The sequence below is a fragment of the Camelus bactrianus genome, chromosome 10, assembly GCF_048773025.1.
Source record: "Camelus bactrianus isolate YW-2024 breed Bactrian camel chromosome 10, ASM4877302v1, whole genome shotgun sequence".
In the NCBI taxonomy this organism is placed as follows: domain Eukaryota; kingdom Metazoa; phylum Chordata; class Mammalia; order Artiodactyla; family Camelidae; genus Camelus; species Camelus bactrianus.
The window spans coordinates 56,234,432-56,257,014 of NC_133548.1; the positions used below are offsets into that span (position 1 = coordinate 56,234,432).

At 41.8% G+C, this 22,583-nt stretch overlaps 1 protein-coding gene and 1 long non-coding RNA gene across 21 annotated transcripts in view; one reads left to right on the forward strand and one right to left on the reverse strand.

Annotated features, from left to right (window-relative positions):
• DLG2 (discs large MAGUK scaffold protein 2) overlaps nt 1-22,583 on the reverse strand; it is a 1,731,178-nt gene that overhangs the window by 187,228 nt on the left and 1,521,367 nt on the right. The window contains exon 1 of one of the 20 annotated variants that reach the window (XM_010973435.3): nt 9,918-10,062. The exons of 18 other annotated variants lie outside the window; for them this stretch is intronic. The gene's annotated coding sequence lies outside the window, so the exon portion shown is untranslated. Of the gene's footprint in view, nt 1-9,594; nt 9,615-9,917; nt 10,063-22,583 lie in introns of those variants that run through there. One more of the 20 variants, XM_074372764.1, reaches the window with a different exon arrangement.
• LOC141578900 (uncharacterized) lies at nt 8,904-21,644 on the forward strand. Its single transcript, XR_012509761.1, has 4 exons — nt 8,904-9,162; nt 15,625-15,730; nt 16,427-16,595; nt 20,429-21,644. It is a non-coding gene; the product is annotated as an uncharacterized LOC141578900 (long non-coding RNA).

Here is a 22,583-nt window from a genome sequence, read left to right on the forward strand (position 1 = left end):
GAGCAAAGACTGTTTTGTACATAGAACATGAATCGAGATTTGTTTCTTAAGAATTTGATAAAAGTAGGGGAAATGAAGGGGAGCCCACTGCTTGAATCACACACCCTGATGTAGAACCTGGAGGTCTGTATCCATTCATTCATCTTTCCATCCTTCTATCCGACATTACTGAGCCCCTCCTATGAGCCAGGCAATGGGAGGACAAAGAAAAATCTCTGTCCTTACTAATGAGCTCCCTCTGGTGATGGCGACCCACGTAAACAGATAATTATGAAACATGTCCAGAGCATCTGGGATGTAACGACGAGGTGGAACCCACTGGTGGGGAGTGGGGAGAAGAAGAACGTCTTCTAGAACGATACAAGACAAACAACTAATGCTAATTTGTGTATTTATTATTTTATTTATTGTTTATATCCCTACTCATTTTCCCTCTCCTGTTATTATTTTGATGTAAATCATTTCATCTGTGAATATATCAGCGTGTATTTCTAAAAGATAAGGACCTATTTTTAACATTACCACAATATCAGCAATTGTGAAATATCAGCTGAAATATCAGCAATAGCATCACCAAATATCCAGCTGGCACTGAAATCTCCAAATGTCTCATGGATGTCATGAAATTTTTTTACAGATTGTTTGAATCTGGATCCGATAAGGTTCACTGATTACAATTAATTGACTTGTCTTTTAAGTGCTTTCCCCATGTTTCTTTTTTCTTTGTTACTTGTTTGTTGAAGAAGACTGAATTTTACAGGATGAGTGGGGAATGAGACAAAGGAGAAGGGAGTAGGGAAAGTTTAGAAAAATGGGATGCCAGGGGCAAACAATACTGCAGAGGCACTGAGGGCTTCCCTGCTTTCCTTAAACATACAAACTCTGGGGTCATTTTTGTTTGAGAAACACTGCTTAGTTTATACTATCTTCTTACAATGCCCTTCCCTGTGTGGTTAGTAAATTCCTGCATCATCTTCAAGTCTCAGCTCCAGAAATTATCCCCCAGCTTCTCAGTCCCACACTGCCTCCATCCTCCCTCGAAGGGTGCGTTATCTGGTGTCTATCAATTAACCATGCTAGATGTCAGGCACACAAGGATAACTGAAATCAAACTCCTGCCCTCAAGAAACTCTCTAGGGGGTATTTTTGGCAAGAAAGGAGGTAATGCCATACTCTGGCCCATAAAGGTACACTTCCTCATATAATTTAGTCAGAGCAAGTACATGCTCGTTGTTGTGTACGGCATAAGCTGGGAAGCAGAGCTAGGAAAAGTTAGATTTGCTAGAAAATCAATAATAAACAGTCTTGCTCTTTCAGTTTCCATCTAAAGATGGAAAGCAAGACTTCGTCAATAGGCTAAATATTTAGACTGCGTGCTTTATTGCTTTTTCTAATGTTCCTATGTTATGCAATGGTTATAAGACAACTAACATTGGAAGATTAGATAATCAAATTATGATGAGTTTAGTTACTTCCCTGTGGCTCAAATTTCCACTTTTTATACTGCTGTTGAAGCAACCGAAGCAAGCAATATAAAAATGTGTTACCCAGCCATGTTTCTAAATGATGCTCCTGATTGGGAAAGGCCCAAGAACACTCTTTTATTCACTTAAGGGTTGTCAGTATTTCCTTGGGTTTGCAAATTTTGGCCTTTACAAGTAAAAAATGCACCTTCATATTCACCAGGCCAGCACCTAACACAGAGTCTTGCATAGAAGGGGCAAGAGTGGGCGACTCGTGGGCTTTCCTGCCACTTTCTATCCGTGTGATGAAGCCTTGTGTGCTCCGCTCTCCTCACGGTGCCGCTACGAGAGGTAAACGAGCTAATGTGTGCCAAGTGGCAGTAAAAACACGGGAGATTTTGTTATTATTTGCTAAATAAATGAACTTTAAAAAAATGTATGTTCTGTCCTATCCTTTATTCCTGCCTAACCCCAATTCCTGGCCAATCTTTCCAGACAATCTCAAATAATATCTCCTTTATCACTCTTTTAAAAATTCTACAGAGCTGTCAAACATTCTAGCACTGAATTATACACGGTTTCTGTGTCTGAATGTTATTCTCCCCCATTGTAGCCATAAGTTTTTAAAAAATAAGATGGGTCTTAACAGAAATGATGTCAAAATATTTAACAACTGGCTGTGCCAGGCATGAACTCTTTAGTTAATCATCAGTTAATCAATTAGCTCTTTAGCTGTTTGATCACGGAGATGTGTGAAAGGCCTGGGGAAGGGACTGGAGCCGGGGGAGGTCTAAAGCAGCTGGGGTAGGGTGGAGGGGTACTCAAAAGGCACAGGGCAGAAGAACGTAACCAACAAGAATGTATAGGTGTCAATGGTCTAAGGACTAGGAGTACCATATGCAGCCTGAGTATCTGACCTGGATTCTTTGATGCCTCTTTGGCATCCCCTATTTGTCAGGAACTCAAATTACTGTCAAACTTACTGATGAGGTGAAAAATTCAGCCAAAAAACAATTTATCTTGCCATTTCCCTATTTGTACAAGGAAACCTCAAAACTAAACAAAGAGGAGTTTATCTGGCTTGTGCTATGGGAAGTAAAGCTTTGTCACAGGATAATGGCACCTTTTAATTCTGGGATGATGTATGTGCTTTTAAATCGACATTATCCATCAGCCTTCCACTATTTTTAGTTGCTTCTTTCTCTGCACTGAAGAGCTGTCTAATCTGAAGAAGAAGAAATCAGTGCCCTGGGGAGCATTTCCTACATGATCACTGCTGCCTTCTCTCACTCAGGCCTGTTTTCCGAGTCAGCCTCAGGTTCCTCACTGACACAGCTGGGCTGTGACCAGTGCCGTGTCTGGCTCCAGGTTTTCTGAACAGATTTGCTGCACCAGAAGCAAATGGCAAGAGAAAATATACTTTGATTCTGTTTGTTGCCATTATTGAATGTTCTTTGGAAAGAAGCTAGATGAAAGACTGTCTAGGGCCATGCTCATTAAGTAGGTAGGTTGACAACATTTAACAAGCTTCATGAGTAAAAAAAACAAAAGGGTGCTTTATGATTGCATTTAGATGGCAGAAAATTGTGAAAAGTATGAGCACACTTCCTAAAGAAAGTAATAGTCTTGTCACTTCTTCTACGCTGCAAAACTGAAAAAATTTAAAAAATCCAAAACATAGTTAATTAAATTTGGAGTCAGGAGTTTTAGTAGAAACTGTTACCAAACCCATCTAGTACATCTTATCCAAGAAGTATTTTACTTCTTTAATGAAAGAAAAAGTAAGTATTGTCTAAGGCTGAAGAACTGAAGAATGGAGAAATTATATAAACTGTGAATCACACAGACACCAAAGTTTAATCTAATTTTGCTATGGTACATTGATATTTGGCTAACAATTATTTTATTCTAGTCTATTTCATTCTCAATGTGATATATACTACACAGTTGGCAAGTAAGCACATCTATTCAAAGGTACCCCCATTTGTCTTATACCATTTTTTAGCATCACAGATTTCATGAGTTCAAAATCCAAATATATTTGAGGCACTGGGTGAGTCATTAAACTTCCTGAATAGGTTTCACAGAAGCAAAAAAGCAGAAAAACAATGACAATGGTATTGTCTAGCTCTAAAATACTATACTTTTGAAGCAACGGACCTAAATTTAAAGGTTAATATTAAATTGAGTTCAAGTCTGTACTCACATTGTAAAAAAAAAAGACATGTGACTGTGGTTTAGCTTAAATACCCAGCTGCTATCATCCAACAGCAAGTTTTGGTGAAACTGATACGTTAGGGTTTCTGTTAATTATACCACTGGGCAGATGGCTTCTGGCTGGCAACTTTTGAAATAATGCCAATATAAAGACAAACAGAGAGTTAAACAATTACCTGGTTAGTTTTTGTGACTGTAGAAAGCTTTTTTCTCTGCCTCAGAACCTTTCCCTCTTTCTTATCTTTTGGCAAACCCTTTCTCACCGTGGAAGTCAGTTTAAAGACATGCGCCATCATATGCTTGGCCTTCTTCCAATTATGTTATGTACTAATTCTAGTGGACATTTGTACATTACGTGTTGTACATATCACAAGTGGAAGAACACAGCATCCATCATCACCACCGTCCCTTCCTAACAGCAACAGTGGCCAGACTTTGTTTGGGACTCATGAGGTGATGGGGAGGCTGCCTATGTCTAAGCTACAGAATAGGCTGGTAATCCGGTTCTATGTTCATCGGTAAGCCAGTCCATTCAAATTTTAGGGACCATTCTCAGGATCTCTTTCTGGCTGGATGTGACTAAGAAAACAAGTTGTCCCAGAGCCTCTGACAACCGTTTCTGGGACCATGGGGGCAGTTAGCCTTAGGATGCAGCTAATAAAGAAACAGGCAGCATGACAAAACCATAGGAAACAGTTTCCCTGACAACCTTGTAACCCACAGGATCAGACCTCTTGAAGCTGGCTTTACTGCTGTACTTTTAGGTTACCATCACCAGTACATTCCCTTCACTGAGTAAGTCAGTTGGAGTCATGGTGTCTATTCCTCGCAATAGAAAGAAAACTCAAGAGCCTGTTATGGCACAGCAAGAATCACACTGCGTTAGAATTGTGGGCTCATATGCCCATTTCCCTTGGATTATAAATGCCTTGAGTTCAAAGATTATGATTGTTCACTTTTGTAATCTCAATACAATACTAGCAGAAAATGTGGCACTAGTCTGTGCTTAATAAGTGATTAATAATAGACAAAGAAACAAGCAAACAAGTAAATAAAACAAGCTAACCTGGATTATTCCAATCAGAAAACAACCCTTCCCTAGGTATTCTGCATCTTAAAAAAAAGTTTGACTGGACTCTTCCTACAGAGTTAGACATCTGCAATGTATCCATAACCATGTCCTACTCTAACTCAGCTCCCTAAAAATGTTTTTCTCCTTTTTCCTCCTAATTATATAAACAATGCATGCTCACCACAAAAGTTTAAACAACACCTAAAGCATAAAAAAGAAAGTAAAAATCAGTGGGATTACCACTACCCAAGGCATACACTATTAATAGTTTTCAATGCAGAGATTAAATAAATTTTATTTTGTTCCATTTAAAAAAAATCTCCCTGTACCATCCCTACCACTGCCTCAGCTAGGCAAAACAAATGTGTGACCTTAGTCATCACAGAATCATCAGTTTAACTGCTGTTATTTTCAAATTGGAGGATCATTTGATGTAGGCACACTTATGTGCTAAGATTTTACTGAGCCAGATGCCTTCACACGGATGAAGAAATAGCTATTTACTGGGACATGAGTTATCTCATTCACATTTTCCCAACAGCCTTGAGACAGTAATTACTATACATGCTTCATACCTAAGGAAAGAAAGGTGGAAGATTTGGAAGTAGGAAATACATCCCAAGATGCACTCTGCCTTTTCACCTAGAAAAGTACTTGATGAAGAGCAACAAAAAACAAAATCGAAAACCACTCTGTTAATTGCATAACAGCTTTCACTGCATTAAAAATAAAACAAAATCAAGCCACAAAACCCCTCAAGATTCTTAATAACTACAAAGATTTTGTTGCCTGGAACTCCTGGCTGCTAGTTCTCCATAGGTGGGTCCTTCTCTCCAATACAAAAGAAGATGGAAAGAAGCCACTGGGAGAATGAGGTGCTGGATGGAAGAAGGAGCTGTAATAAGGATGGAAGCCCACTCAAAGCCACTGATCGCCATTTCTGCTTTTCATACCAGCCCAGAGGGCAGGGTTCACTGGGTTCCTTCAGGCAGCCTTCATCAGTCCCCAGCACTAAGGGTACCACAGCAATTTAAGACTAGAGGAAAAAAAGGGCACCTGAAATTAGCAATAGACACTCTGAGCAACTACATTTTCAAATGGCATAAAGGATAAACGGCAGAGTTTTATCCAGCTGACCCAAAAATCACCTTCCAAAGTCAGCCTATGCCTCTGAATGGGAAGAAAGGCGAATGTCTAGCCTTGATAGACCAGGTTGCTGTCAATTCCAAAATGGAACTTAAAAAGCTTTTAGTCTGAGATTTTCATAGCTTTGACCACTTTCTTGTTAAAGTGATTTCTTTTGGCTCAATGGGGAAAAGGTCAAAAGCAAAAACAAAGACAAACAAAAGCCCCACAAAACCATCCCACTGGAATTTTAGCTTCATTACTCTGAAGTACAGGTGAACATCCTTCAGTGTAGAGCAAGGCTGTCCCTAACAGTTCTGGGGTCCCTAGACCTGAGCCAGCCCCTCTTCTCTTCCAAAGTTCCTCCTGCACCACAAAAGACCTTTCCTGCAGATGCGTGGACACCCCAACTCACAAGTCCAAGCAGTGCTCAACAGCATCCCACCCCCTGACCCCACCCCTAACCCCATGCAAATAGCAGCCTCTTGGGTTTCCTCATGCCCGGGGTAGGCACACAGTACAACCCTTGGAAGTGGGCTTAGGACTGTTTGGGGAAGAAATTCTGGGGTCCTATTTACCCTGAATGTGGTCTAGAAATCAAGATCCAAATGGGCCCCTCCTCTTGGCCCAGAGACGCCTCTAAAGCCAGAGGCACAGAGGAAGGTTCCCTAGGTCAAAGGATGATACTAATTCAGGGCAACCTTTAGATCTTACCTTGAATTGGTAGATTTGTGATCTTTTAAAATTTCATGTCTTTTTATACTAAAGTATATACTTTGGTGAGAATTGTAAAAATGGCTCAGGAAAATGTGACCTTGGTTGGCACAGATCAAAACTGGGAGACATGGAAGTCTCCAACTTCATATTTTTTTGTACTCCCTAAACTCTAATAGACGTTAACTATGTGGGGAGAAGAATCAAGGGAGCCCAAAGGGAGCCATGCAGACCTGGGAACATTCTGTTGGATCACCCCACCATGGTGGTTACAGTCCAGCTTCTGGAATCAGCTCAAATTCTAGCACTGCCAGATGCCATTTAAACTGGTAGTACTGAAATAAACTTTTCTCTAATCTTGTTTCCTCATTTGACAATGTGAAGCAAAATAGTAACCACCCGGCAGGGCTGTGATGAGGAGTAAATGAGAAAATGCACATAAAACATACAGCACCGTGCCTGGGGTGTAATAAATGATATTTACCATTATAATCAGGCACTTTAGTGCAATGTCAGGGCTGGAATTATGGCCTAATCGTTGTTTCGCAAATAACTTAGAAGGCTACGCTCTATTATCTGGCATCCGTTTATCTCCACACTCCTCCATTTGAAATCAGGTTTATTCTTTGAATAATTATGTAAGGACTTCAGATGCCATTTTAAGGATTAGTGAAAAGTGAACCGAAAGGTAATAATTCTGTCTTTACTAGGCTTCCAAGACAAAAGCAAAAACAAAAAGTCTAACTGAAAGAAGTACATCTTACTAACAAGAAAATATTTGATAATCTTCCGATTTGCTGTGCTTGGTTGGTTCTTTCAAAACCAACATCAGAATGAGTTAATGTATTTTACATAATTCTACCAATAACGACTACCTTTCACTGGGTCCCCTTTGTGCCAAACAGGGCACCGTTTGCTATACGTACCCCATCTACCTGATGTAATCTCCTTTACTTCCCCTCCCCATTTTACAGATAAGGAGAGTGAGGTGGAGACCGTAGCAGAGCACAGCCCTGCTCTTTCCACCGCACACCGCTGGGGCCAGGTCTCAGAACAGCTCCTTTAAACCTCTCCCCCTTCTGCCCTCCAACCCCTCTCAAAGAAAATCACGTGTCATGTAGGCAAAATGTGAATGCCTCTTTGGCTTTTAATCCTTCTTTGAGAGACATGTCTTTCGGTGTGTATGCGTTCTCTCAGAAGGTTCTTGTCACAGTTTGTATCTGTCTTGCTGTAAATTTAATTGAGAATAACTCATGCTAAATTTTCTTTTGTTGCTATAAATAGCTTATTCTTGGTGGGTGGAGAAGATGGAAAAACCACCACCAAACAAGAAAAAGCTCTGTTTATTGAGACTGGTACATTGGCTTATTTCTCCATAAAACCATCCTGAATCAAAACTCAGATACTGCTGCAAAATAAACCAGGGGCTCTGGAAGGACATTTTTTAAAAAATGTGGTACAGTGACATTCAATGTACAATACATCGCAAATACTTCACAACTACACTGCTCTTGGCATGAAGATACATTAACACTTTGAGGAACCTTCAGCTGTGTGTCCTGAGCTTTACACAGCATTGTGTGCTTGCTGGACAGTCAAACACAGATGTTGGTTTGTACCTGCAATGATTCACTGAATTTCCTCTTAATCATTACTGCTGTAGCCCAGAGGATTTGCGCTGAACATAAGACAAAAAGACATTTTACAGACCCCTTGTGGGGCAGCCGTTTGTAGATTAGAAACCAAGTCTCAGGTTACACACCCCTCAGTGCCAACCACAATACATCACTCCTCTGCTCTTTAAGCAGAACTTATTCAGAGAAATGGAAAATATGGAAAAGCTATTTATGGACAAAAGAAGTATGCCTGGAAAATGTGTTCCTGAAAAAAAAAAAGATATATTCCATATTTCAAATTTGCCAAGTTTTGTTGCAATCGGAAAGTGTACTAGGAAAAGAGAAACAACTTTATTGGAAGTACAGTGGTACTGAACAAAATATTAATCCGGAAAAAACAAAGAGCAAGCTAAGTACCCGGTGGGGGGAAAAAACATACTTTTTCGAGGAGATGCTAAAATGAGTAGTTGCTTTCCTTTAGGATAAAGAGGATGTTCTTGTCAGATCTATAGATTCTACCTCCAAAGAGAAAGTACAATTACGCATAAAGTAAATGTTTAGGACAGACAAACAGTTATGGGTGCAGAAGACAGTAGTTCCTTGAGGGTGAAATTAAAGCAAATGTCAACAAGCCAGACACACTTGAAACATTCAGAAAAATGTCTTGCTATTCCTCTCCATATATAATATGCCATATGACACCACAGTTAAATCTGCTACTGCAAAAAAAAAAAAAAAAAAAAAAAAAAAAAGGTACATCAAGCTGTTAGTTTCCATGAGATTTGGACAGAGGCAAACAACACAGCAGAAAACAGTCCGAGAAGGTACAGCGTTTGCTTCTTTCCTTGTGAGGAGGAAAGGACTTCCTCTGGCTAGCTGACCAGGAGTTAGCACTCACCCTGCTTGGAGCCAGGACCTGGAGCACACCCAGATGCGGACCAAAACACAGCTTCAGGTAATTATTAATGGGAATAGGAAACTAGAGAAAACAGCCCCAAGTTACCCAAACATAATGGTCATGCTTTCTGCATTTGTCTGTCCGGCGGGAGGGTTGTACAGCTCTTTCCATAACGATTCAGTCTTTTCTTTCCGTCCCTCTCCCGCACCACCAACAGGCATGCCAAATGCAAATCTGCTCAGATTCTGACCCCATTCCGGCAAAACGCAGGGGCTACCCCCATACCGAGTTTCACAGTCATCTCCACAATGACAATTATTCACAGCTCCTCAGTTCTGTTCACACAAAAGATTGCGATTTGAGTCTTGCCTTGTACAGGTTCAGCTCTGTCGGAGCTGGTTACCAGGCAAACGGTCTGTTTTAAGATTTACCGATCGCTGGGGAGGGTAAGCTGGGGGGGTGGGGATGGACAAACCGCCCTGTACATACCTCCTTTCGGCAGCTAGGAAAAACAATTTCGTGACAAAGAGACTTGTTCTTTTCAAAGCTCACCCAACAAATGAAACTGACAGAATGAAACCTGAGAAACTTTAGCAACCAAAGAAAGCAGCCTTCCAAGGATCAAGGTGAATAATTGATTTGTCGGCTTTTGTTTCATCTTTTAAGCTATTTTGCTCATTAAAGAGAATTGTGGAATTTGTCAGAAGCCCAAACACTGACACACACTTCTGACAGCAAGTGCATTTTCCAAACTACAGATTCATTTGCCAAGCTCATTCAACAACGATTAGCTGCAAAGCTAGGGAACTTACCGAGCACAAAATTATTGGAACAAAGCAGGGAGGAGGCAGGAGGCACCAAAGGCAGCTTCTCCGTCTCCTTGGTGCCAGGTTCTCCTGTCTGCCGTCCGGTTCCCACTTGCCTTTATAACTAAGACTCCAGCAGAACTCACTAGCGAAACCTGATGAATTATAAAACAGCCCCTCCTAGACTCTCATATTTTACATCACAGGGGGTGACCATGCAGCGTCCTCGCTCCCTGGGTACATATATTTCCTTGGAACTCATCCTGATAAATATATCAGCCTTAGAAGCAGTGACAGTAATTGGTGTTTGGGATGTACCAGCATTAACCAATAAGATGCTTTCCCACCATCAGTACTGCACCCCCATCCTTGACTCGTGTTCCCCTACACCTTGTTAAGGTGGATCCACCCAACCCAGTGTGGGGTAGGCAAAGATGGCAAAACGTAGAGGAAAGCCCCCTGCATCTCCAATGCACACATAGCAAGGCATAGTACTCAGGTTTAATTCTCATAATAGTTCTGTAAAGATCAGCCCTCACATTTGCATAGCCTGTCACAGTGTACCGAACACTTTCACTCTCCCTGAGCCTCTCAGCAACCAGGAAAGGTTCAGCAGCGCTACAGTATAAATGAGCCATCCGAGAAGTTAAGTGACTTTGTCCAGCGCTCAAAGAAACGGAGGGATGCAAGGAGCCCTAGCAGTTCAGGAGTTCAACCTGGTCACTGTGTGGATGAGGAACCCGTAGCAAGAGAGAGAAAGTGACCTGCGCCGGTCACACGGTTTCCAAGTGTGATTTGAGGTTGACCCAGACCCAGGTCTTCTGAGGTGCATCTCTATCCTACTGTGCTACCTCTAGAGCATGGAAGCTCTGAAAATGGGAGGACACGCAGAAATCGGAAACAGTATCACTGACTGGCCAAAAACCATTAACAGGCAGGCAGCATGGAGGAGCAGTGACCGAGTTTTTTGTTTCCTCTCTGACAAGGTCAATATAACCTCTTTAGGGTCACTGAATATCAACACCAGAAATCATGTTTTTGATAATAATGGCTACTATCAAACACTTCTCATGTGCCAGGCAGCGTTCTAGGTGCTCAGGTTCATGTAATCTTCATTTAATCATCAGAACATTCATATGAGGTAGGTGTTATCATGAACAAAATATTGCAGATGAAAAAAACTGAGATTCAGAGAGGTTAACACATTCAAGCAGGATCCCAGCTGCTCAGGGGCAAGACTGGAATCAATTCCAGGCAACCTGGTTTCAGAGCCCATACTCTTAAACCTATCATCCTATCTCAGGCAGTGTTTCACATTCAACTGTAGGGGCACGTGAGCAATGTGAGGAAATGTATTCACTATGCGTTTTAGTAGAAATTATAGAAAGATCATAGGTTTGGGACCCAAATCAACTTGTTTGTTTAAACCCTACCTTTGCCGCTGGTAATACCATGGTTGACTTTATCTATAAAGTGGGTATGCTAATTTTTACCTTGCAAGAGTAAGTAAAGCATATCAAGGAAATGCTGTGCCTGGTTTATAATGCACACTCCCACACTGCTGGCTAGTTTTTCTTTTTGGAAAATGGATTTCTATCTCACCTTCTTTTAAAACTGTCTTTTAAAAATGCCAACTAGTATTTGCCAAGGAGTCTTCTAATCCTCAGCCTGTAAAGAAGGGAAGACAACCCCAGAGAGGCCCATCAGCCAGACGGCAGAGCATCACTAGGAATACAGGGACTTTCTGCCGGAGAACGGTGGGTCTGGGCACTCTTCTCTGGCTGCCAGTTCAGCTCCCTAGCTTCTCTCTACTTTATTTGCACTATTAGTCAAATGAACTCACCAGCCCAGGAAATATAGCATGCTTGCTGTCCACAGTGAGACCAATGTGGCTTCCTTCACCTGTTTCAACCAAGCACCTGCCACATTAACAACAACGAAATTTTGCACACAGATATACATCTACTGCCATTAAGTCAAGGTGTGCCAAGCAAGGAAACAGGTATCTCTGTCTGAAAGGTTCCACTGCAAACTCCTGTCCTAAATCAGTATAAACCAGGATTTGTCCACCTACAAGGTCCCAGTCAGGTGAGCTTGTCCATATAAGAAACCGCCGTCTTGAAGGTACACAGTCAACACTCCTTGAGAGACATGAGAGGTAGCCCTCTGTGAGACACAGTGATCCTACAATTTTCCAGGCTATGCAGCTTTAAACATGAGAGATTTTCCTTGCTCTGTGTTTTTAGAGAATGACTGAGTGGCCAACTTAATTTGCTCACATACAGACTACTCTCTCTTGTTTATTTCTGACTCTAAGCATCTTATTAGGGGATATGGAATATATGTGGAGGAGGTATCCCCTCCTTCAAGACTGTATTTAATATTAGGCACTGGAGGAGAAGAGGAATGTGACATAGCTGAAGGGGTCAGAGGGGAAAGGGACTTGAATTTCTAAACAGGAAAGAAAAGCCAGGTATAAAGACCATGTGTGGCAAAGAGTAAATGATAACTATGATTACAAGATTAACGGTTACTGCCAATATCGAGCGCGGGTTACCCACACGTGGTCTGACGTGGCTTGGTCTATTCCAAGTCTTCCCGTGATTTCCAGCTCCTTGGTCTACCATGATCCCCAAAAACCTCCTCCAGAGCCCTTTCTTTTCTGTCCATTTCCCCCTGCTGCCTAGCTATTCCCCCATCATGACACACCCCGTGAAAAACTGCTATAGATGAGCCTTCATATAGTTTTTATATCGTAACACCTCACTCTGTTCCCCTGTCAAGGATAATAATCACAACACATACTCTGTCACAACTGCCACCTCCTGCCACCAATACTCCCGACATAATGAACTCCGTGGGGCCGGGAAGCTGTACCAGTACTTTGCTTACATGAGTGATGGTGCTAATATTTACTGACACTTACTATGGGCTGGCAATGTGTTTAAACTTGAGTCGTGTCTCCCATTCAACCCCCACAACATTTTGAAGTGAGTAGTACGATTGTCTCCACTTTACAGATGAGGACTCTGTGGCTGGTGGGGTTCGGGGACTTGATAATAAATGGCTCAGTCAGAATAAGGACTGAAGTCTAAGACTGCAGAGCCCACTCTCCTAAATGTTAAATCCACAGCTTCCAAGAAACTGAGGTGACAGAGAACATAAAATATAAGGGTCCGTTCTCACCGTTTTTACCTCTTCACATCCCACTCGCTCCTTCACTGCCTTCAGTCAGGCTTCACCCTCCCGACTCCGCTAGAGATGCTTTTGTTAAGTGGTAACGTGCTCAGTACCAGGAGCAATGGCCAGAGAGGAGTCCTCGGTTTACTTGATCTCTCCACGGCTCTTTGACAGAATTAACGACATCTTCCTGAATCAACCACTTTTTAAATGTGGTTCCTGAGACCCCCTTGCTTTCTCTCCTACCTCACTAATCCATCCTTCTGAGTCCTCTTTGCTGAGCCCTTCTCCACCTCCTGATCTTTCAACCTTCTTGTGCCCCAGGGTCATCGTTAGACCTCTCTTGTTACGTTGACTCCATTGAACATCAAGTATCAAGGCTTAAATGTCATCTATGGATTAAGGACAACCCCATGTAGATGTCTCGTCCCGACCTGTGCCCTGAACTCCAGACTTTCACATCCAGCTGCATCCCATGTCCGAGCATCTCCACTTGACTGTCTAACAGGCTTTCATATTTAAAATGTCCAAAACCAAACCTGTGGTTCCCCCACCACCATATCTGCTGGACTCCCAACATGCAACATTTCAAAAAAATAGCATAATCATTCACCAACTTGCTCTGGTCAAAAACCTGGGAGTCATTCTTGGCTCTTGGGAAAAAAAAAAAATCTTACATCCCACATCCTGCTCATCAGCAAATGCTGTTACTTCTGTCTTTAGAATAGACCTCAAATCTGTTCTCCACCTCTACCTTTGGTCCCTAGTCTCTCCCACCATCCCCTCTCATGTGGACGACTGCCATCACCTCCTAGCTGGCTTCTTTGCTTTGACTATTGTCTTGCCACAAATCACTGTCTACACAACAGCCAGATTCTTTTCAAATAAAAATCCAACCCCAGCACTCCCCATTCTGATCCCTTCCGTGGCTCCCTTTTCCCTGAGGATTTGCTCCTTCACTGCAGTCAGGATTCTGCTCACATCTCCTCATGGAAGGACTAGAACAGGGCCCACCACGTAACAGGTATTTAAAATGTTTTATGCATGTGCTCAGGGTCCCATCTTCACTTCTTTTTAGTTATATGGCCTTGCATAAGTTGCTTACTGTCCCCAAAGCATAAATTCCTCAATCATAAATTTTCTTTAAAAACAAACAACTGTTACATTCTCTGGTACTTTACAATGTATTCAGCCCCTCCTGTGAATGAATTTGACACAACAATTCCATGAGTTTGGTTAGTGATATGGGTTAACTTGTGTTCCCCCTAAACTCATAGGTTGAAGTCCTAACCACCCCACCCCCATACTTCAGAATGTGACCTTGTTTGGAAACAGAATTGTCACAGACGTAATTAGTTAAGAAGTCGTATTGGAGTAGGGTTGGTCCCTAATCCACTGTGACTGACTGGTGTCCTTACAAAAGGGGGACACGGGACACATATGCGCACAGGGAGAACAGCATGTGAAGGTTGGAGATACGGTGCCAAAGGCCAGGCAACTACCAGAAGCGAGGAGAGACGCGTGAAACATGAAACTTCCCAGGGCCTTCAGAAGCATTACTTCATGGTCCTACTGACACTTGGGTTTCAGACTTCTAGGCTCTACAACGGTGAGACAAAAAACTTCTGGTGTTCTAAGCCACCTAGTTTGTGGTACTTTGCTATGGCAACCCTAGGAAATTAATACAGTCAGATTATTATCCTCATCTGACACATGAAGAAACAGCAGGTCAGAAAAGTTGAGTAATTTGCCCCAGGTTTCACAGCTACGAATTAGTAGGGCCTGGATTTAAATAGAGATCCATGTGACTTCAAAGCCTGCTAATGGCAGTAGCAGTGGTTCCCAGAGGCTGGTCCCCAAACCCTGTTGGTCCAGGCGGGATGAGAAGAGTAAAGAGAATGCAGTGATGTTTCATTAAGCAAAAATGACCTTCCTTTATTAGGAGATTATGTCCTTTCTACTGTTTATTATTTCTTCTTATTGTTTTTGCTAGTAAATTGTCTTTTTATTTCTAAAATGATGATGAGAATATATAGTTTTTTGTCCTGTTTCTTAATGTCCTTCATTTTATTGGCAAAATAAAAGTTGGCAATTCTTCTGGCCTTTAAAAGTTTATTCTGAAAAGTTTCTGGTCTATGAAACGTAAAAATCTGGAACAACTGTTCTAATGCAGTTCTTTTTCAGCAAGTAAGAAAGCTCTTCACGTGTAGCCACATTTGGTGGTGGGAAGAAGAAAGCTTTTCTCTCAGTCAGTTGAAAAGGCCCCTCCCCGCTCAGATATAAAATGTCTATGCTAATGGTCAAATACTCATCTTATTACCAATAAATTAATTTGATATAATCCTATGTAACAAATTTGTATAAGAATTTAACAACATTCATAACTGAATTCAACAAAATTCAGACTTTTTCTCAGTCTTGACATCACCCCCTCCCTCACTACCCCGCTTCCTTCCTTCTTTCTTAGTGAAGATTTTCTATTTCACTAAATTCTTGACTTGCTTTTGACTTAATCCATTTCTTTTGGGTTCAGGACCTGTGGATCCGTGCAAACGTCTGAGGGTTAAATGAGATCACCTCTGTTGAATATCTGGAACATCGCAAAAGCTCTCAACAAAACGCTTTCTTCAGAGAAAGAGGTAAAGTTGTACGCATCCAAGAGGGAAGCTGCTTTAGGACCACAGGAGACTTAGAGCAGCTGAATGGCAGCAAGATCGGCCAACCTGAAGTGTTAATGAACCTTCTTTTATCCTTTTGTTGAGCTTTCAGTGACCCACGAGATAGGTTATAGAAATTGCGGTCAATTATTTTTATGAACTCATGTTCTTGAGTATGTGCAGGCTCATACACGTGCACACACATAAACACAGAGAGAGAGAGAAACCGGAGTATACTGATAAATCATATACATCAGCATAAATTTGATTGGTGTGTGTGTGTGTACCTGCTTCAGTTTCTGAAGAACCCAGAAGGAAAAAGCCTTTACACATATAAAATTTTGCTTCCTTTGTTTTACCTTTATCTGGTCCCCTGTAATTTAATTCATGTTCACAAATTTGTCCTATCCTGGGAAACCTTAGTAAAGACAATCTTCAACCCATCTCTTTGCCAAAGTTATCTCAGACTCCATATCAATGAGGGGAGAATTTCTTCATCCATGAATATTCATGGAGGGCCTATTATGTCCCAGGCACTTTATTATTATGTTGAACGGCAGACAGTCAATGAACCCAGGGTCAGACTTTGTCCCCTAAGGGGCTCTCAGTCCAGGGAGTAACAAGCAGATAGCAACCAACACAGCTGCACGGCATATTTTATAAGCACTTTTTATTTAGGTGCTACAGATGTCTAGAGGAAAGGCATCTCACCTAGTCTGGGACGTGAAGTTCAGAAGGCTTTCTGGAAGAGGTGGTGTCTAAGCTGAGTTTTGATGGATGACCAGGAGATCTAATTAAGAAGATTTCCAATCAGAGTGAGAAGCATGTGATGTGCAAAGGTCAGGAGGTAAGGGGTTGACCATGGATCCCTGGGAGAGTGGAATTTTATTCATTTACTACTTAATAAACCAACTACACGTGATGGGAAAAAGACTAACTTCAGAGTTTAGGAATACCAGAGAATAATCATTCCTTTTTCATGAACTTCTTCAATGCAATGAAGGTTGAAGTGGTAAATGTCATGCTGTATAGTTAGACAGTCCTGATTCATTCAAGCTGACCTTTACAAGTTGCTTAACTTCTCTGAACTGAAACTTGGTTCCTCATCTATGAAATGGAGATAACAGTACTTATCATACAGCTGTTGTGTTATGAAATTAAAAATATGAAATATACTGCTTCCGACCTGTCACAAAATAGACACCAGAGTAACTGTTACTTTATGTCTTAAAAACACTAGTGTCATTCTGAAAAAGAACCTACATCACTCAAACCAACTCTTGTTTCCCGTTGGGATACATTAATTTATTTTCCTTCTCAACCAGTTTTCTCAAAACTTTGTCGACATCACCGTTTAAAAAAATTATGAGCACGCTTTCCATTATCTGAATATTTATATATATATATATATATATATATATATATATATATATATATATATATATATATATATATATAAATTGTAGGAGGTACAACCATATTACTGTGGCACAGTAAGTACACAATAAATCCTATACCAAAACAGAAACTGACGGCTGAGATGAAAAGTTAATATAAAGAGAAGGGCTGTCATCTTGCATACCCTTAGCATGCATACACCCGCTGTGGAGAAAACTATGAGCTCCTAGACGGAAAAGACCTAAAGTCATTTACTCATGTAGCACCTAGCAGCACAGACCAAGTACAGTCAGCCCTTTGCATCTGTGGTTCCACATCGGTGGATTCAACCAACTGCAGATTAAAAAAAAAAAAGTTCCAGAAAGTTCCAAAAGCAAGATTTGAATTTACCACCCCAGCCAACTATGTACATACCATTTACCTTGTATTTACAGCTACTTACATAGTATTTACATTGAACTAGGTAGTATAAGCAATCTAAAGATGATTTAAAGTGTACAGGAGAATGTGCATAGGTTATACGCAAACACTACTCCATTTAATACAAGGGACTTGCGCATCCTCAGATTTCGGCATCCACAAGTCCTAAAACCAATCCTCTGACCAACTGATGACTGTACTAAAAGATGTCTACAAATTAAAGTGACAACGCTGGGTGCTAGGAAAGAATTTAAAAACTGGGTGGCCTCCTAATGTCACCACCTGTCCAAACCAGTTTTCATCATTTTAATTTTAAAGTATACTTTATTAATAATAAAAGTGTAACATAGGGGAAATGTTAAGTAACCAAAATGTAACTGTCGCCCTTTCTAAATGTCCATTCTAAATGTGGCAAGTAGTTAATGTATTTCTTTTTTAGGGGGCAAACAGTAATAATAACCATTTGCAAGGCACTTATAAGGGGCAGACACTATGCTAACCCTCCACATGTACTTTCTTATTTTGGTCCTTGCTGTAATCAGACCACCACACTGCATCTCTCCAGAGAACACTGAATGTATTTCAGTGTATGCTAGGGGCCTGCAAACCACGGCCTGCAGATCAGACCTGGCCCACTGTCTGATTTTGTAGCATCTATAAGCCAAGAATGGCTTTTAAATTTTTAATTGATTGAAAAAAAATCAAAATAAGAATAATGCTTTGTGGCACATGAAAATTACATAACGTTCAAATTTCAGTGCCCCAAAGTGAAGCTTTATTGGAACACAGCCACCCCCATTCATTTACGTAGTATGTGTGGCTGCTTTTGCACGACCACAGTAGACTTGATTAGTTACCGTAGAGACAGTGTGGCCCATAAAACCGAAAATATTTAGTGTCTGACCCTTTCCCGTGTTCACAATCTGCTGACCCCTAGAGTATGTGAATCGAGCCCCTGGAACTGCAGGTTGCAGCTTCCATGGTTGTAAGTCATGGTCCAGGTAACAATCCCATATGGAAGTGGAGGCTCAGAGATGTTAAATCAGTTGTCCATGCAATTAGGAAATAGCAGAACCAGAGGCTTTTCGGGCAAATTTTTAAGGCTGAAATATGCCCTTGATTCTACCCAGAGTTCAGGAACCTTGTCTCTGACGGTCTCTTCTGGCTGTATGACTCAGCCAGCTACTGCCAATGCAACTTCCCCACTGGCTCCACAGCCTGCTCCGTGCTCTCGTGCCTAGGTTTTAATATCCTTATGGCTCAGGACAGGGTAGGGTGGGGAATGGGTCAGTGGAACAAAAGCACAATTCACTCCTTCGTAACTACCTCCCTGAGACTCTCAAAGACACACTTGGCCCCTGAGTCTGAGGCTTTGCCGTCTCTGGCTGAGCTGAAAGTGATGAAAAGGACATGTGACGGAATGCTGGAAACCTCATTACTGGCTCTCTGCCTACAGAAACTCAACCAGCTTATCTTCTCTCCCAAGGAACTTCAAACTTACGCTGGCTCAGCTGGTTCTTTCCAGGTGCCTATAACAAGCTCTTCTGCCCAGATGAGATCAGGAGTTGACAGACCAGAATCCACATATATTTTTCTATCCTGGAGAGTATGTCCCTTTTTCTTAACCCTCATTGTTAGAAATCCTCCCAGGATCTCAGCCACTTCTGGGTTGTAATCTGAATATTGTAAAAAGTGAAGTCACAATCATTTCTTCCCGGACAGTATCCTGGAGGCCCAGATACATTAACATAATTTCCGTGGCTGCCCAATTACAGCCAGAATTTCGCTTCTAAGCAAGAACAACTAACACTGGCAAGGGATCAACTATGCAAAGTTGCAGCAACAGCTTTCATATAGGCTAATCTCATTCAATCCTCCCAGCAAACAGATTCATTATTCCCATTCTAGAGATAAAGACACTAAGACTCCAGAGGAATTAAGCAGTGCATACTTTGTACGCACCTGGTAAGTGGGAGGTCTGGGCTTTAAACCTTAAGTTCTCTGACTTCTAAGTATCTGTCACTTCAGAAAAGGAGCCCTCAATGAAGATGTTAGGTTTTGGGGTTTTTTGTTTTTTTTTTTTTTTGCCATGATATTTATTAAAAAGCGGGCAAACTAACACCCCTTCCACTCTCTTTCCCGAAATCATGGTGTGATTATTCTTTATAATTGGGACACAGCACAGTACGATAGAATTCAGTGAGAGGTAGGGTTTAAATTTATTAGCAAGTCATTTAAGCAACCTGATTCTCTATAAACCTGTAAAATGGGAATAACAACTTGCCTCCCTTGTAAGGCTGTTGTGAGTATAATATAAAACAATATAAGCATTCCTGGGGCTAGGAAATGTTAGAACAGGCAAATTCAACCAGACAGAAAGTAGACTGGTGGTTGCCTAGGGTTGGGGGAAGGGCAATTGAGAGGAAATGGGGAGTGACTGCTAATGGGTAAGGGAGTTTGCGGGGAAGACAGTGAAAATGCTCTAAAGTTGATGGTGGTGATGGTTGCATGACTGTGAATATACTAAAAACCAATTAATTGTATACTTTAAATGGGTGAAAAACATAGCATATGGATTTAAAAATAATTTAGATAAAGTGCCTAGCACAACGCCCGGCACAAAGTGAATGCTTTATAAATGTTAGTTTTGGTCATAATTATTTTGAGGCAGAGACCGGTTGGTTCACCAAACTCATTTCCTCTTCTGGAGCACAAAACTAGACTCCACCCTAGAAATTAGGTGCAGCCATGTGTCTGAGCACTGGCCAAGGGAATGTGAGTTCTGGCCAGTCAAATGGAATGAGCCTGGCCAGGGACAACATTCCTCCAGCAAGCATTCAACTTCTCTTTCCCTCCCACCAGCTTGATGCAAATGACTCCTTTGACCTTGGAAGCCAGATGTTGAAGATGGAGGGGCCGCAGCATGGCAAAAGTCCCTGAATCACTGCTCAGAGGGGAGATGAGACAAGTTTTGGACTTCATGATAAATAAAATAAACTTCTATTGTGTTTAAACCATTATTCATTGTAAGAGTTGACTGCAACAAGAGCTTGTATTATTCTAACCAATACATATTGTTACACGTACTCTTCCAAACTGTCTGAAACAAATGGACTGTGGATTAGCTGACCTCGCTGGGCACGGGGTCCTGAGGGCATACAGGAAAGGTCAAATAGTCAATCAACATTAATGGCCAAAATAAAATAGTCAAATTGGACAATCTGGAGAGGGTGCCTGGCTTCTAATTAGCTTTTCCAACGTGGGGAAGCCGAACCCTTGTTCTGTCTTCCAGTCTGTCCATGAATGGCAGGCAACATGCAATCAGACCATGAGCAGCAATGGGGGTGGAGAGAACTCAGGCTGCCCTGTGCCTGCCAGCCTGCACTGCTCCCCTGCTCTCTGACATGGAGGACCTGATACCACTCTCTTCTCACCTGATAGAAGGGAAAACCATACAGATCAAAGACGTGACCCAAATCAGACCATGTACCACCTTTGCTCAGTGTTTCCTAAAGCAGTGTTCTTCATGCTCTAAATGTGGAAGGCAGAGCTATTAGCTCTCCTGGTGAATAACGCCAAAACATTTGATTGTTATTGTCTCTCATTCAGAAGACTCGCTGTCGGAAGGAAGAGCTCTGAGTCATGCTTTAGAAAAGGTGAACGGAGGATACGCAACCACAACCCAAAGGTGGCAGAGTGGAGAGGGAACACTGCTGGGGCGAGGGGCTCTCAGGTTCCCCTCTTCCCTCTGTCATATGGGGCCGACAAGGTGTTCCCTGTCTTTCTCACCAGGGAACACTGTGAGCACCAGGGGCAATTAAAGTGAAAGCGCATTCAGAGCTGATAAAACTAGGTGATGACTCCCAAGTATTCACTGTGAAGTCCTTCTATGTGGCTTGTTTAATCTTCTTAACAAGCTTTAACAAACTTATTACATAAGCGATGAGGTAAGGAAGCTGAGGCTCAGCATTCCCAGGATGGCCCAGGCGGTGAGCAGCAGAGCTGGGACTCTAACTGGAACCTGATAGATGCCGAAAGCCCACATGTCTATTCACCATACCCTTCCTGCCTCTGAGCAAATGACACGTATTATCAAGGTGAATGGCTCTTTTACCAGAGAATGGATGCCCCAAGCCAAGATGCCTATGCTAGCTTACTGCCTACACAGAATGTGCCACAAGGCCACCTGCGTTCAGGCATTTGAAGTACCCGAGAGAATAATGAAACAGAGAAGAAGAGGGAAGAACAAAGGCTCCTGTCCTGGCTCCAGAAACTAGCCAGATTCATCAAGTTATTCATGAACTCAGACCTCACAGACGTTGAATATCAGATCATTGCAGGTAAAAATGTGAACTTCCAGGTAGAAAGGACATCTCTTTGCTGAAAATAGCTTCCCTCCCCCAGCACAAACTCATCAAGAAAGAGAAAAAGAATCTGAATTTCTCTCTGCTTCCTGTTTTCCTGACTCGCATCATAAATAAATAAGCAAATGAACAATTCAGCAATTGGTAAATCGGGCAGGGATGAGTTTAACAACTGAGCTGGAAAAGTAGCTGAAAATCTACTCCCTGATGAAAGATCTGAATGCGACACAAGTTCTCTTCACCCAACAGGTAACCACATGGATTCCTTTCAGCCGTGGGGAGGCAGTTACAAAGGGTCCCACAGAAATATTCAGTGGCCCTCTGGCCGCTTTGTGTGACCAACATGCTGATACAGTTTCCCATGGCTGCAGGGAAATATTCGTTCACCACCTATAAAAGCAAGACATTTTCAAGTGCGGCTCTTCTTTAAATATACTCTCCTTCCTTTAGGTCTTACATAATCCAACTATCATCCCATGTGAGGCTTAATTTAAAGGAAACCATAAGTTGAGTTAATTCACTGTGAAGGGTTAGGGAAGTTATATTTATTCCAGAGTCAGCAGCTGTGTAAGGGGGTCTCTATTATATGCCTGACCTACGGTCAGCTTCTGGGAACACAAATCTGAGTCGGATCGCATCTCTGTCCTTAAAAA